The sequence below is a fragment of the Pleurodeles waltl genome, chromosome 1_2, assembly GCF_031143425.1.
Source record: "Pleurodeles waltl isolate 20211129_DDA chromosome 1_2, aPleWal1.hap1.20221129, whole genome shotgun sequence".
NCBI lineage: Eukaryota > Metazoa > Chordata > Amphibia > Caudata > Salamandridae > Pleurodeles > Pleurodeles waltl.
Window position 1 is genome coordinate 754,822,740 of NC_090437.1, and position 17,720 is coordinate 754,840,459.

A 17,720-nucleotide genomic window follows, 5' to 3' on the forward strand; every position below is an offset into this window, starting at 1 on the left:
ATTTGTATTACCCTTCGGATACTAATAGGCAGGCCTTCGAAGCTGCCAAGAAAGCGTTGGCGGGATTTTTTTTTTAAGAAGGTTGATATAGAATATCAGTCCTATAAACAGAAGATTTACGAAGAAAGTAATTTTACAGGAACATTTTTGGCATGGCAAGCTCGAGATCGTATTGCTGGCAATGTTATACACGCTTTAAGATGCCCGGTCACCGGGGCTAGATGTACCGACCCCGGAGACCTCGATAAAATTATGTTGAACATTATAGACAAATCTATAGAGATGTCTCTGTCGTAGTTTGGACTCTTTCTCTGAGCAAGACTGCTGGTCTCAGGATGACAGTACTTTTGTTTGTAGGTGACTAAGGCCCTCATTCCAAGTCTGGCGGGCGGCAGTAGCCGCCCGCCAGGCGGGAACCGCCATTTGGCCGCTATGCGGCCAAAAGACCGCTGCCGCCATTCCAACCTTCCCGCTGGGCCGGCCGGCGCTAACCATGTTAGCGCCGGCCGGCCCAGCGGGAAGGAGGACTGCAACACAGAAGCCGGCTCCGAATGGAGTCGGCGGTGTTGCGGGCGTGCGACGGGTGCAGTTGCACCCGTCGTGCTTTTCACTGTCTGCTAGGCAGACAGTGAAAAGCTTCATGGGGCCCTGTTAGGGGGCCCCTGCACTGCCCATACCAGTGGCATGGGCAGTGCAGGGGCCCCCAGGGGCCCCAGGACACCCGTTACCGCCAGCCTCTTCCTGGCGGTGAAAACCGCCAGAAACAGGCTGGCGGTAAGGGGGTCAGAATCCGCATGGCAGCGCTGCTTGCAGCGCTGCCATGGCGGATTCGCACAGCCGGGGGAAAAACGGCGGGAAACCGCCGGCCCCGGGTTTTCTGACCGCGGCTTTACCGCTGCGGTCAGAATGGGCTTGGAAGCACCGCCAGCCTGTTGGCGGTGCTTCCGTCATTCGCGACCATGGCGGTCATAGACCGCCAGGGTCAGAATGACCGCGTAAGTCTCTTCCTACAACTAGTTGTAACTGTTGTCCAAACCTTACCGGCTCACTAGCAGTGCCTCACCAGAAACACAATAGTAAAAGGTGATTTGTAGCAGTCGCTTACGCATGGACTCAAAGTAAGATATCTCAGGGTTGTTGTGGTTAAACGGAAATTACCCTTTTCTCACAGATGTATTATGTCTCATACAAACAAAAGCAATAACACAGATGCAGTGAAGTTATAATAGTTTTTATTTAACACAACTGCCATTTGCGATAAGTTGCATGAACTGCAATGATTAGGATAATGAATATACCAAGCAACAGTATTGTGAAGAAGAGAGTCATGGTTATAAAGACCCCCACCATTTTTTCAATATATGAAAGAAATATATATATATATGTATGAGATGGAATATGCACTAATACCCTAATGAGAATAGGCCTAACCTCCTACCTAAAGGAGAGCTGGGTTTGCTAAACCTAATCTGCCAAAGCCATGTCCATGAGAGGAGCCCCCAACCCTCGTTATCTTGGAATGAGGTCTCTATCTCAGACTCCGTAGGGACACGAAGACTGGGTCAGCGTCAAGACGACTGCAGCATCGGTATCAGCGATGGTGGCGATGCCCTCTGGTCGGAATCCCTCTGATTATCTGCCTGAAGTGTGATGTATTTATACAGATCTACAAGGTCCCCTGATGTAGGTGTATTTCAAAACAATAGATAACAGGCATGCTTGGGAGGGCAATTAATATCAACAATCCCTCGAAAGTATAGAGAGGGAAAATCCCTAAGTGTGAACACACACTGTTTGTTTGTCTTTTGTGCTTGATCTTGATGCCTTGGCGCAGTGACACTGATAATAAAACTCATAACAAGTGGCCTAACTATAAACAAGGCAGCCATCTTAGAGGAAATAAATAATTAAATGAGCTAAGACAGAGCAAGCTAAGTAGGTTAAAAGTCACTAGGTGACGGGGGCACGAGTTTACAAGCCTACGGCTAAGCTAACTCCTGTTATCCCATTAAAAAAAACTAGGATTCACTACACCCTCCCCATTGCCGTAACAGGTATGATGAAGGTACAGGAACCTAAACGCTAAAAAAGCTGCTTCTGAACTAAAAAGCCAAAGGCAAAAAAACAGCTAATAAAAAGCTAATAATAAAAAATCGGTGTCGGTGAAAACACATTAAAACAAATCTGTCTAAAAACACATACAGAGATGTAAATATCAACCATGACAAGTACAGCAAACGTCTACTACAATTGCATAATTTGGAATCGGGAATGGTAAGCAAATTCATCAAATTATGTGTTATACGCAGGATCTTGAAGAATGTCATCGAAGTCACCAGTCAAGGACCTCAAAAATGAGTCAACATTGTCCGAAGTGAAGTCTAGTAGTCCGCCAATCAAAGCCAAAATAATTGGAAAGCCACCAAACACACTTGAAAAGAGAGAATGGATGGCTGATGGGATGACTCCAAAGACAATCTGGAAGATGGACACAAAACCAGACCCGACAGCCTTAAAGAAATGAACAATCCCAGTGGTGCTTGAAGCATTGAATATTCTGGATACCAACTCTCCAAAGTGTTTGGGGAAATCGGTATTTAAAAGGGATTGTATCTCGGCTGATGATCTCGCAATCTGGAGAGCATACGTCTCTTTTGCGGATGTCAAGGCGACCTGTTTCTGAAACAATAGCGCCTTTAGTCTACTCAACTTGTCATAGTTCATATTAATAGTATCTATGTGGGGCCACATTTCAGATACTTGTATCTCTCGTGTGGGGGGAAACAAAACATGTCCACAACACGTAACGACCTTCGTGACTGAGATTGTGTAGGCAATTCCAGGTCGCAAGCCGCAACAGCTTTCATAGTTCAGTAGAACATAACTTCCTTTGGAAAGTACATGAAACACTGGACGAATCAAGGGGACGGGAGTACCCTTCAGAAAACAGGCCAAGTTCACGACCCCCGCATTGCAAAGACCGTGAAGAGACACTTGTTTGCATATCATAGAATGACGAACAGCAGTCTCACATTCACTTCCGCTAAGAAAGACCTCCTGTTCACCGTTCAGACATTTATAGTCAAAGGGCAACTCCCACTCTCCCTTAATAAAGCTATCTCCTAGCTGCTCATATCGTCCCACCGCAAGATGTTTCAGGCAGCTCGAGAAACGAAAGGTTGAAATCGGTAAATTAATAATGCCGTGCAAGAGCCAGATAGTTGAAGGACTCTCTGCTACCGTGAAGGGCAACTTATCTCATTTCTTTACTTGAAGCAGGGTGAAACGAGCCTCCCTTTTAGCCATTGTCCTTGTTCCCTGGAAAAATTAAAAGCAGTGAATAGTTCACTCCCATTAATGTACTTCCATGGAATGTGGCCACTTTTCAGTGTCTGTAATGTCCATCCCAGCTGCATGATGGAACGTAGCTGCGTTTGCCCATGATATAACCGGTACAAGTCAGTCTGAGTGATATCAATAGCAGACGACACTATATTTGATAGTGAATAAATCCTGTTGGACAGCGTGTTCATGCCATTGTCGACAACAGCTAATGTTTTTTCCAAATTCTCCTTATCTAGTTGCCTTAAACGTGCAGCAGCCTCAATCTGGGAAAGTTTCCAAATTTCATTATAGAGAGCATATAAAAACCATTTTAAGTGTTGTTTCCTAGGACCTAACAGGAAATCCTGTAAGTCTATACTGTCAGAAAGAGTGTTCAGGTGTTGCTTAACCGCTGTTAACGTGTTTGTCTGCACCCATTGCTGGCACAGCTTACCCACACTGTATGTTGTAATTATAACTGTATGTTGACCTGATATAAAGCGAGGGTCAGGCCTGTGAATGGAAAAAAACCCTGAAGAGTTCAAGAAACGCTTTTGACACTCATCATTGTCGGAGGGCCAAACCAACCACCCGCCGGGACGGGAAAGTGAAGAATTATAGGTACCAGCCTTAACCATTGCATCTAGCCTGTCTTCTGAGACATTGAGAAAGTGTTGCCAATCTTTAAACTTTGTCGGAGTAGGGATACTGGCCATGTTCAGGTCTTTAATTTTCGCTAGCCCCAGACAGGACGTCTGCTCAATAGTGTCATTTAAAAATATCATTTGCACAGGAATCAGGCAAGCTCGAAACAAAGCCTCCCTACCCTGTATCTGCCAATCTTGTGTCCCCCATACACTTTTCAAATCAATAGTATCTTTCCAATATTCGTAACCCTCAATCGAGAGCCGGGAAACAAAAGTGATCTGAATAAATCAGTTTCGTATCTGTTAGCAAAAGTTTTCTAATTTGTGCCGGAGGTATTTTAAAATAATACGACTCTGCTTTTTTTGTATCATGCCCAGAAAAGTATGTAAATTTTTCGCTGTAATACTTTGGACTCCACATCTGTGGTGTCGAACAGTGTTCCCATTGTGTATAGTTCAAGAGAGGCCTATATCTAGTTGCACGGTGTAGGTAGTGATGTCCCCAATTGTTATAGCAGAACATTTCCCCATAATTCATTGTATAATCATATACATCATCACTTCCAAAAGCGGAATAGTCCTTCATTTCAGCTAGCATGGAATCAACTGTTTGGACATCTCAATCATCCGAGACAACATTAGGTGTAATAACATCAGACATTGAAATTTTGAACACGTATGGTATTTGAATTATCTCTGTAGGCCCGTATATATCGAATGGAACTTTGTCCCACACAGTCCCATCAGTAATTGATATGGCTGTAATATTGACAGGGGACAAATCACATCGGACCTTATGTGAGGAATGATGTGTTGTTAAAATTTCATCAACAGGCTACACAGAGGAGCGATCGGCAATATAGTGACCATTAATCAGTAAAAAGAAAACAGTCACAAAACCAATCCATCAAAATAATGCAATAAATGTCAAACAGAACCATAGATAGTTCCATGGGTAGATCAAATAGTTCTTTTTAAGCCATCGATACAGCTTACTACTTTTCGAAAGTTTGTCAGTCACAGTTGAGGATGAATCCAAAGAAAAATCGACAATGTCAATGAAATAGCCAGAGGAAGTCTCTGATCCACCGTTCGTGGAGGTTCTTAATAGACAACGTCATTAGTCATGGAAGTGTTCGTGTAAAATACAGCCAAATCCTGAAGCGGGGTGGTCACCGTAGTTGTTACTGGAACCAACAAGAGTTCATTTTCTGCTCTCCCCATGGTCGAGGAAGTGCCTGGAACAGCAGTTGACATAGTTGCATAGTCAGTAGTAGTGATGTTCATCCTACTATGTAGATGGATGTCCTGTTGGGTAGTGAGAGGGGATCGGGAACTACCCAAGGGACCTCCTAGTCTACTGTGTAGAATCGGCCACATGGTGTAATTTGATGTCATCAATGGAGATAAATCTATTCAATCTAGAAACAGACAATGGTGGAAGGATGACAGTCCTAGTTCCTTTTATTCCCAATACCGGTACAGGTGCTCTGTATGATGGACCAAACTCTTTTTTCACAGCGATCTTCTCACAAACCAGATCCCCAACGTTAGGAATCCAGCCAGTCGAAGTTTTCGCCAATTCCCTTATTCCTTAAGGTGGCAGCACTTGCAGATGATTTATCATCACGAAATTGTTGAAGCTCCTGTAAAACAATGAGACGTTCTTTTATGTCAAATGGTGTTTCTGCTGCCACCATACCAGGGGCATCAAGATCAGGGACATACATAGGTATCCCAAAGAGAACCTCATATGGAGACTTTCCCCCCAAGGACCGTCTTGGCAGATTATTCAGTGCTCTCTGGACCCCATATAGGTGATGTAACCAACTGCGGCCTGAACCTAATACTCGAGCTGTTAATGACTGCCTTAGAACACGATTCTGCCTCTCCACGACCGAATTTCACTCGGGATGGTATGGTGAGGAGTAATGGAGTTCATCATCTTTCGGAACAGTGTATTATATTATATGACTATATTCACTGGAGGGTATACACTGGACCAGTAAGCCTCCTTATCCTCCCCCTCTCTTTTGTATGTATTAAGTACAGCGGTTCAGCTGTGGGATTATAAATTACATATTTCATCTGAGATCTTAATTATGGAGAATTTCCAAGGTCTCAGTTTCGATGACGATATTGTGTCTGCAATTTTACAGACTCCTTCCATTCTGGTGAATGAGGGTGCAGGACCTTCCGGCCCCACCAAGGAAGAATGGGACAAACTGTCTTCACTGAAACGGGATCTGGTCAAAACAGTCTTACATAGGACAATCATGACCGAATACCTCAGCGCAAATATAGCCCCCAATGGACTACTTGTGTCCAATATGCCCAGGATCTTCCTACAGGATTTGGCCTTTAGGAAGGACTGGGCACAGATCGCCTGGAAATTTACACGTAATTGGCTCGTCCTTATCGTTAATACATCCAGACGATTAGCGGAATCAATGGCTGTACAGATCACCTTTATGGAAAATGCACTCAAAACCACAGTCACTATTGCGGCATTTAAGAGTCGAATAGCGGAGATTAACTCCGATCTGAATGAATTCTTACACAACAAAAGATTACTAAACTACAGAAGGATATCAGTAAGTTCAACAAAGATAAGGTCTATCCATATATTAAAGAAGACTACACCGTAGATACTCAATCCGTATCATCAGATGATTCCTCCACCTCAGGTAGAAGACAGCGTAAATACAGCCACAGTTCTTCTTCTGATGGTTGGAGCTCTGAGGACGAAAGACCACAACCCTCTTACAACTTTCCCCAGTACCATCCTGGCCAACCATTGACGTGGCAACAACCCTTCCCCTTCTACCAACCACGTCCTATGTTACCATACTTGCCTTTTTTAGGCCACGGCAGGGGCAGAGGAAGAGGCAGAAGGCGAGGAAGAGGCAGGAGAGTCCGCTGGTCCGAAGAAGAACCACAGATGGTCACGCGGAGTCAGGGCAAGATCCAACAAACAAAGATCTAGTGGTCAATTTGTCCTCTAGACCACTCTCCTTGGCTGAATAGAGGGCTTTGAATAGAGGTCTTTGCTTTATTCCAACCCCTAAAGTGGAAAATGTTTCGACTACAATGCGAACTCTCACAGTTTTTTAGGAAGATTAGATTACTATTCTTCTTTAAAGACAAACCTATTGATGATCCCCAGATTCTGGTTTGAAGAAACCTTCCAAATTCATGCCACCCACAGCTTCTGGTTTGAAGAAACCTTCCAAATTCATGCCACCCACAGCTTCTATGCCTTGTGAGGTATTAGCATTTGAGAAAGCAGTCAATACGGACATAACTAAAATACGACCTAAACACAAGATTGTCAATATACCCAAAATTGAGAGCAACGCCCTCAGAGATTTAGCAGCTGATACTAGCATTATCATAAAACCAGCAGATAAGGGTGGTGCTATTGTTGTAATGAATACAGAAGATTATAGACAGGAGTGCTTCCGTCTCCTAAATGACCCGACTTATTACGCTCAGATTGATCATGACCCTACAATCGGACTACAAACTGAGATTCAAGGGATGATTGAAGAAGCATGTGGTCATTCCTGGATAACACAAAAAGAAGCAGAGTTCCTTGATACTAATTATCCTCGTACTCCATATTTCTACTGTCTTCTAAAGATTCACAAAGGCAGGACACCACCTCCAGGTCGTCCCATAGTCTCTGGGATTGGATCTGTCCTTGAACCCTTATCTACATTTTGTGACTACTTTCTACGACCTCTTGTATAACAATCCTTGACGTACCTGAAGGATACAAAAGACGTACTTAATCTTATCGAATCTATTAACTCCTCAGTTTATGTACATGCTCTCATCACCCTTGATGTTGAGGCATTGTACATTAATATTCCACAGGAAGCTACATTGAAGGTAGTTGAGACATCCCTGTTGGCTGCTAGATTGGATTCAGCAACTCCAGTTCATTTTATTATGCATTGTGCGAGCCTAGCCATGACTAAAAACTTTTTTCAATTTGAAGACAAATTATTCCATCAAATTCGAGGTACCTCAATGGGGAGTACTTTTACCCCTAGTCTAGCCTGTATGTATATGTATGATTTTGCCAAATTCCAATCCTTTTTGTGATAACATTAAACTATGGCGTCGGTATATAGACGACATTTTGGTCATCTGGCACGGACCCATCTCAGAAGTAGATAATTTCACTACCTGGGTGAATAGTTTGGACCCCTTCTTGAACTTTACAATGACAGTTTCCACCACCAAGGTTCCATTCTTGGATTTGGTGATCAGCATTGAGGAAGGTAAACTACATACTTGTACTTATCAAAAAACTACGGACCGTAACAGCTTATTATTGTATGACAGTCACCACCCCAAGGCCCTTAGAGATAATTTACCGTATGGACAATTTATACGCCTACGACGTAATTGCATTAATTTACATTCATTTAACACCCAAGCTGCTGGCCTTCAGATTAAATTACATGACTGTCACTATCCCAACAGAGTGATAAACACGGCTTACAAACGAGCTAAATATAATGACAGAGACTCATTATTACAGTTGACCCCCAAATCCTCAGTAACTAAATTTACTTGCGTATCTACATTTACGCCATTATCAAATACTGTTAAGAAAATAATTAATAAGAGATGGGCTGTTCTTTGCAGTGGAGGTGAAAACATCTCTAAACCACTCTTTGCTTTCAAAAGGGCTACTAACATTAAAGATATGTTGGTCCACACACCACCTAGACCTCTCATTGCCTCAACTACACAAAGGCCTCTGTGGGATCTTCCCCCAGTTAAGGGGTACTTTCCATGTGGGAACTGTAATGTGTGTTCACTCACCAAACGGATAGAGATCCTTGATTTAGAACCTATACTGACATGGCGGCTGACGAAACATACTAATTGCAATACTCGGAATTGTATTTATTTGATTACCTGCCCGTGCAATTTACGGTATGTTGGGATGACTACTAGAGCAGTCAAAGTTAGGATAAATGAACATCGTAGCAACATTCGATGTGGACGTGCGACAACGAAAACTCAGCATCCATTTTATAGAGACTAAGCATACTCCAGATGACATGTGGTGGGTTGTGTTACAAACAAGTGTACACAAAGAGACCCGTTCACTTTTTGAACTGGAACAACGGTGGGTCTATAGACTTAACACCCATCTTCAAGGGTTAAACGATGATATTCCATGGTTTCACTTGTCTCTGTAGTCTCTCATATGACTTAATAGTTATTTCTTAACGCATGATCAAGAACTGGGTTATAAATTGGTATGTACACTTGAATTACCATAGGAGTCTGATCACAACACATGATCTGGTTGGTTCTCCATCCGTTATAATATCTTCTGATGCCTTTTACATCTTATCTACTAACCACGATGTTTCTCATTGCCCCTGCTCTCACGCATATTTATCTATCACCTTGTGACTCGGGAATCATCTTTGGCCTTAACATGCTACTAAGATGGCCGCCATACTCCTCGCAATAGCGAGGACTTTTGAGTTTCCTTTTTCTATTTTTACCAAGACGCGCTCAGGCTCTAACCTGCAGTGCGTTGGTTCAGTTGCCGGGCAACGGTAACAATCAATTAGTGTCTGCGCGTTTTTGTCCGCGCTATTTATATCCCCGTACAAACGTCTCCCAGTGTGTTCGGGAGCGCAGCGAGGGGTAGGTGAAACATGCCACACCAGTTTACCGATATGTAACTACAATCGGCTACTCGTTTGTTTATGGACTTTCTTGAGCATCTCAGAGTCTGGCACTTGTCCCGTAGCTCGGGATAAGTGGTTCTCGTTTGCTCATGAGTTAGTTTTTATGGGAATTACCCAGAACTCGGATCTTTTTCCAGGGCTTCTTTTTTCTTTATTATGAGATCACGTTTTCTTTTCTTTTCCGTGATCCTTGGATGCACTGAGACCTTGTGATATGATTTTAAGGGGGTTTGCAATATGTTTCTCAGTACATCCCCCCAGTGTTAGTACCTACTGAGTATAAGTAAGAGCGTATACCTTTGGATTATTTCCTTACACATTTGAACTATGACCAATGTATGACTGACTGGTTGCGTTTTGTACCAGCAATATTAAGGACTGTAATAGTGTGTGTCCTGGAGGTGAGGTGCCATCAACCATAAGGTGGTTTGACACACTCTCTGTTGCAATATAAGCAAAATCATTTTTTAATCACATGATAACTTCAGTACTAGCTTGCCTTTTATCTTTTTCATTGTATGAACAGACTTATGGTATACCTGGCTATGAGTCTGCGTGATCCCATGAAGCCCGCTCCCGAGTTGGGTTGGTAAGCTCTCCTTTAACTTACTTAGCATGGGTTGCTACCATCCACTTTACCACTTTTTGTGTTGCACGGTTTGCCACATTTGGTTTTTGCTGGATTGATTTGATTGAGCAATTACTGAGACAATGTAGTATTGATGAAGAAATTATACAGTCTGTATCTCTTTTCCTCGTATCTTTAGGGTGACTAATTAGGAACATCAAGTCCGGGTTAAAGTGAACTCGTGTAAGTGACTGTTGACGTTGTAACTGTGAATATCATAGTGCAGGAGTCTAACTGTTTTTTTCATTTAGAGAAGTGTAATAATGTACTAGGTCCTGAAGAAGCGTCATAGGATCCCTTGGGACCAATAGAGACGCGAAACATGTCGACCTCATTTTAAGGAATGTCGGATAATTACTGACGTCCTTTACACCTTATCATATTTTTTCGGTGAGCGTTGGAGCATTATCTCTACTTCCGTTTTTCTTTTTTAATCTTGGCCGTTACCCAACATCAATCAATAAATAAATACTCAGTGAGGGTTCTGAGCCAATTTTATCTTCTATCAATCTCTCCTTCTTCCTCCTGACCCACATCTGGGTTCTGTGGCATCATCGTGAAAAGATCTCTGGCAAAGAGCCCCCCTTTGGGGGGAGCCCGTCAGACATTGCAGCGCCGGTCTGATGAGGAGCCGTCCGATGATGAAGCATGACACCCAATAGGGTGTGTGAGGACTCTTGCTCCTATTAATTAGGACTCACTTTCTTTCTTCATCATCGTTCGGACAGTGTATTATATTATATGAGTAATGGAGTTCAACACCCATCGTTCTCATGGTGTCCCTGAAAGCTTTAGAGGCAAATGCAGGGCCCTGGTCCAAATGGAATGCTGCAACCGCATATGTACCGATAAAGATCAGCAAATCTTTTATAACAGTCCTGGCGTCACCCGACCGCTGTGGCCATACCCACAGGAATCTAGAACAGGAATCCACAGCCACTAAAATGTATTTGTATGCACCATCAGGCTGTAAGGGACCACAATGGTCCAGGTACACACATTGGAGTGGCTTGTCCGACACTAAGAGGGATGTCTGCAGAGGGTGTTTGATATTTGAGCCCTTAATCTGCTGACAAATGTCACAGCAAAGGACATACTGTTTAGTCCGTCTGCATAGACCAGGCCACCAGTATCGTTGTTGTAAAATCGTTATAGTGGCCTGTATACCAGCATGTGCAGAAGCGACACCCTCTTGTGCGGCTGTAATCAGCTCTAATCTCTGGTCTTCATTGGGGATTACTCGATCACCAACTCCAGGAATCATTGCATAAGCAACATTCTGTGCACTGATATGGTAAGTATAGTTCGTAGGGTATCCTTCGGAAGGGTCTTGCCTGCAGCCGAAGCTTTGACGGCAACCAGTATTTCATTATCCAACCTCGTCCGAGAACGAGTCACTGCAGCCACAGAAGCCGTAGCTACTGACGCTTTGGCTGCTTCATCAGCCAATGTATTGCCAGCAACGTGTATTCCTACACGTTGGTGTCCTAATGTATGAACTACATGGACACATGGAAGCTTATCCTTAAGATCAGCCACCCTTCCCCACAACATTTTGTGTCTAATGGTGTTCCCTTTAGAATCTCTAAACCCGTTCAGTTTCCAATGATTGAGATATTCATTGTATGACTGGACGCAGTAATATGAATCACAGACGATCAAAGTCTGTATTCCTGGCTCAGTGTGTTCGAGCGCTAGAAGAAGAGCCTTAAGCTCGGCCAACTGGGCTGTGCAGTCCCCTAAGGTCTGAGTGTAGGTATTGTGAGGATGGAAAACTCCATCTTCCATTATCCCGCACACGGCTGCGCAAGCTGCCGAGTATTGATGTTTAGTACCTACAGCCATTTGTGCCGATTCGTCAGTATAAATGATAGTATTATAACTGTCCAGTGGCAAGATATGTAGAGGAGCGGGGTACTCCTGTTCATACTGGAGAAATTCTTGTGTCTGAAGCCTGGGGTCAAACACATAATCAACATCAGTGGCGGTCAGTGACGTTGCCCATTGAATCCAGCGTGGATGTAATGCCTTAGAGTTTGGAACACTCGCTTTAGTGACAGCCTCTTAGGCCGGCACTGGGGAGACAACAATAATTCGTTTCCCCTGGGTAAGTGGCCTCTCCTTTATGACAGCCATCTGAACTGCTGTCAGAATCTTTTCCGTAGGTGCAAACCATTTTTCAGCATTTGAGTATAAATGTGATTTGTATGCTATCAGCACAGTGTCACCCTCATTAAAGGTGACATAAGTAAATCCAAGGGCACCAGCAATTATTCTGATGACCAAATTTGTTTTATTGTCCCGTGTGTATAAGTGTCTAGCTTCTAGCATGTCCCGTTGTATGTCCCTAAGGATGTGTGTGTGTTCAATCGTCCATCGTCTGCTAGAAAAGTTGGGCTGAATTAAGTCATACAGTGGTTTGATGCGTTCTGCATAATCTGGAATGTATGTTCTGCCAAAATTAAAGAAACCCAGTAATGACTGTAATTTCTTAAGTGTGTTTGGAGGCTGTAGTTGAGCACACTTTTCTAGGAAGTGCGGGGCCAGGCTCTTCCCCTCGTTTGATAGCTCATATCCCAGGAACAATACACTAAGAAAGGCTATCTTGCTTTTCTTAAAATTAAATTTATAACCGAGGTCTGCAAATCACAAAATGATCCGATCGACCCTCGCAAGATGAATGTCGAGGGCGTTGTCAGTGAGATAGATATCATCCACATAGGACAATGCATCGGAATCAAGCTCATGAAAAATTTATGTCATACGGGCTGAAAACAGTCCTGGGCTATATTTATAGCCTTGGGGTAAACGACAAAAGCATTCTGAGAGCCAAATGAAAATGCACTTAGGTCCCTACTTTCATGTGCTAAATTCTGGCAGAAAAACCCATTAGATATATCCAATGTAGTTTTATATTTTTTACGCACTATGGGGGTCATTCTAACTCTGGCGGGCGGCGGAGGCCGCCTGCCAGAGTTCCCCCGACAGAACACCGCTCCGCGGTCTGAAGACCGCCGCGGTGATTCTGTGTTTCCCGCTGGGCTGGCGGGCGACCGCCAGAAGGCCGCCAGCCAGCCCAGCGGGAAACCCCTTCCCACGAGGAAGCCGGCTCCGAATGGAGCCGGCGGAGTGGGAAGGTGCGACGGGTGCAGTTGCACCCGTCGCGAATTTCAGTGTCTACTAAGCAGACACTGAAATTCTTTGTGGGGCCCTCTTACGGGTATGGGCATGGGCACTGCAGGGGCCCCCAGGGGCCCCACGACACCCCATACCGCCATCCTGTTCCTGGCAGGCAAACCGCCAGGAACAGGATGGCGGTATGGGGTGTCGGAATCCCCATGGCGGCGCAGGAAGCTGCGCCGCCATGGAGGATTCCTGAGGGAAGCGGAAAACCGGCGGGGGACCGCCGGTTTTCCCTTTCTGACCGCGGCCAAACCGCTGCGGTCAGAATGCCCTTGAGAGCACCGCCAGCCTGTTGGCGGTGCTCTCGTGGTCATTGACCCTGGCGGTCAATGACCGCCAGGGTCAGAATGACCCCCTATATTGTTTATCAGTGCTGTGCTGTGTGAATTTTGTATAGCATATGTGCGTGTATGACTATTTAAGTGTCTATAATCAACCACTATTCTACATGAATGATCTGGTTTTGCAACGGGAAATAATGGATTATTCATCGCCGATGTATAGGGCTCAATCACGCCCTGGTACTCAAGTTGTGACAGTATCTCCGTCACCGGAGCTTTTGCTTCATGCTTAACAGGGTATTGTGGCTGCGGGTGGGGTGTAGACCTAACAGGAATAACATGACAAGGAGAGTCCTTGTCCCACCCTACATGATTACGGTATAGTGCAGGTGCCTGCGCTAAAGCCCATTCAGCAGTATAGGCTTTTTTGTCTGCCTCCGGAACAAGATCGGAAAAAGAAGGCAAAATGACATCTTCCCCATGTGGGAGCTTGCGGACATGTTCAGATGGCCAGTCTCTCTCAGCCAACAAGATATCACTAGTAAGTTCATCTCAAAATATCACACTAATAATGCGTTCCACGTCTCCCTCTAGCTGAATTGTTAAATCATAAACCCGATCGGGTGGGAGAACGCGGCCATCCGCTGTCTCAACCGCGATGTAATCACTAGTTTCTGTCGCATCCAGATGATCTTTCCGACTCTGACGACATATCGTGACCTCTGCCGCGCTGTCCAACAGAGTCACGGCCCACTTCTTGTTCCTCAACAGTGTTCTCAATACTACTGGCATTTTTAACTGTCAGTGCTACCACTTTCTTCTTTTTAAATTGTGGCTTTTGCTGAGGAGTCTTTTCTTCTTTTTTAATGGTAGACTGTGGCGAGTCTTTTTTTTTCTTCACGTATTCCGGGCGTCGATCTTGACTGCCCCCTCTCTCGCTACGTTTATCCGGTGCGTCCTGAAAGGAATGAGAAGGACGTGAATCAGTATATCTGTCTGGAGTTCTAATGTTATCCCTATTTCTGAGATTATACCTCCTTTCGGAGTACTCCGGATGTGGAGAATCAGCTCTTTTATTTCTCCTGTCTTTGAAATCTTTTTGTTTGTCCCAGCGCTTTTTAGAGCTCTCTTGTGCCTGCTTTGTACCTTCCTTATGGGTGGTACTTGGTAATTTCAATTTTTTAGGTTTGGCTCCCAAACTATCCCGTCCTATACTAGTATAGGTATCAGAAATTATTTTCGGCAGCTGTCTCTCTATTACTTAGTATTATCGAGGAGATGGCGTCAAAGTTACGCATCAATTTCATCCCCAGATCCAGGGCCGGTGCAGCCCCATGCTCATTTTGTATTTATTTTAACACTTCCGGTAAATTGGCAAGTGTAGGGGTACCATGTGTGGTAGTATAAACGGCAGCGAAGACTGTACCCCATGTGGCACATTCATCCACAGAGGGAACCATCCCAAACGGCAAGCACATAGTGAGCAGTCTGTTTTTCCTGTGGCCCCATATGGGGCAACACAGCTTCCAGCTGATTTGTTTTCTGGGCAATCCAGAACGGTATTTTTTCCCGTTCCGTGGGCACTTTACCCATAATAGTATGCACTGTTTGTGGATTAATCCCAGTAGCCAATTGATAACCACCAGCTACTGGCAGTGCTGGACGCGCTGTTGTTGTGTTCAATGTTCGCATTACGAACTGAACCAATCGTCTATATAATGCCACTAATTCATTATATAATACTCGTAAATTTGCGATCGGCATATTCTGTATGCCTGGGTGAGGTGTATATGTGGCAAACATAGGCCATGTAGGTCCCTCATTACTTAAAGGACCCAGCCTCACCCGTCTTAGTACATGTGGTAGGGTGCCTTCAAACCAGTTCTGATGCTCTTGATATGTGAGCGATATTTCATGATACTGGTATGCTTCGTATCTTACAGGTACGTTCGCAATTTCATATGTGTGAAATGTATGTGTTCTTTGGTCAGCATCAGGAAAGGTGACCCAACTGTAAAAAGTCTCTGTTTGGTATGCTTCAGTCGCTTCTATAATCAGAGTAACATCCCCGCCCTCTTCTGTAAGGCTATGCGCTAATAAATGTGTAAGTGCATGTCTAGCATTCGCAGGAATGTCTATGGTATCAGCCATAGTTGTTTAGAGAAACGGAACACCAAAATAGGGGAAGTTTTCTTTTTTCCTTTTTTATGAGTTCGAGCTTGAACAACCTACAGCTTAATTAGGTGTTACCCGTTCAGCTGAGGAAGATTCTCCCAAAGACCACGGACGTCTCCGTATAATGGTACTTAGGGTACCTGTTGTCTGTGAGACAGTGATAGTCAGGGTATCCGTAAATTAGTGCATAAACACCATCGTTGGTGGCGCCATGTCGTAGTTTGGACTCTTGCTCTGAGCAAGACTGCTGGTCTCAGGATGACAGTACTTTCGTTTGTAGGTGACTAAGTCTCTTCCTACAACTAGTTGTAACTGTTGTCCAAACCTTACCGGCTCACTAGCAGTACCTCACCAGAAACACAATAGTAAAAGGTGATTTGTAGCAGTCGCTTACGCATGGACTCAAATTAAGATACCTCAGGGTTGTTGTGGTTAAACGGAAATTACCCTTTTCTCACAGATGTATTATGTCTCATACAAACAAAGGCAATAACACAGATGCAGTGAAGTTATAATAGTTTTTATTTAACATACCTGCCATTTGCTATAAGTTGCATGAACTGCAATGATTAGGATAATGAATATACCAAGCAACAGTATTGTGAAGAAGAGAGTCATGGTTATAAAGACCCCCACCATTTTTGCAATATATGAAAGAAATATATATATATATATATATATATGTATGAGATGGAATATACCCTAATGAGAAAAGGCCTAACCTCCTACCTAAAGGAGAGCTGGGTTTGCTAAACCTAATCTGCCAAAGCCATGTCCATGAGAGGAGCCCCCAACCTTCGTTACCTTGGATTTAGGTCTCTATCTCAGACTCCGTAGGGACACGAAGACTGGGTCAGCGTCAAGACGACTGCAGCATCGGTATCAGCGATGGTGGCGATGCCCTCTGGTCGGAATCCCTCTGATTATCTGTCTGAAGTGTGATGTATTTATACAGATCTACAAGGTCCCCTGACGTAGGTGTATTTCAAAACAATAGATAACAGGCATGCTTGGGACGGCAATTAATATCAACAATCCCTCAAAAGTATAGAGAGGGAAAATCCCTAAGTGTGAACACATACTGTTTGTTTGTCTTTTTTGCTTGATCTTGACGCCTTGGCGCAGTGACACTGATAATAAAACTCATAACAAGTGTCCTAACTATAAACAAGGCAGCCATCTTAGAGGAAATAAATAATTAAATGAGCTAAGACAGAGCAGGCTGAGTAGGTTAAAAGTCACTAGGTGACGGGGGCACGAGTTTACAAGCCTACGGCTAAGCTAACTCCTGTTATCCCATTAAAACAAGCTAGGATTCACTACATCGATTGCTGGCTAGCGTATTGCTGGCAATGTTATACACGCTTTAAGATGCCCGGTCACCGGGGCTAGATTTACCGACCCCGGAGACCTCAATAAAATTATGTTGGAACATTATAGACAAATCTATAGTGATGTCTCAGCTATAAATCCCAGGACTATTGAGAAGTTGCTGATGGACCTTGATATCCCCTGCCTTTCAGATGAAGACTGTGTGGCACTGTCTCAACCATTTACAAAGTCATTAAGAACCTTCCCACAGGAAAAAACCTGTGGACCAGACGGCTTCCCAGCTGAGTTCTATAAGACCTTTATAAATGCATTCGCTGAGGAGTTCTTGGCCCTATTGAACGGCCTACTACTGGGCGAACAGATCCCCAAAACCTGGCATTCAGGAAACGTGGTTAGTTTCCCTAAGAAAAATAAGGACAGGGAG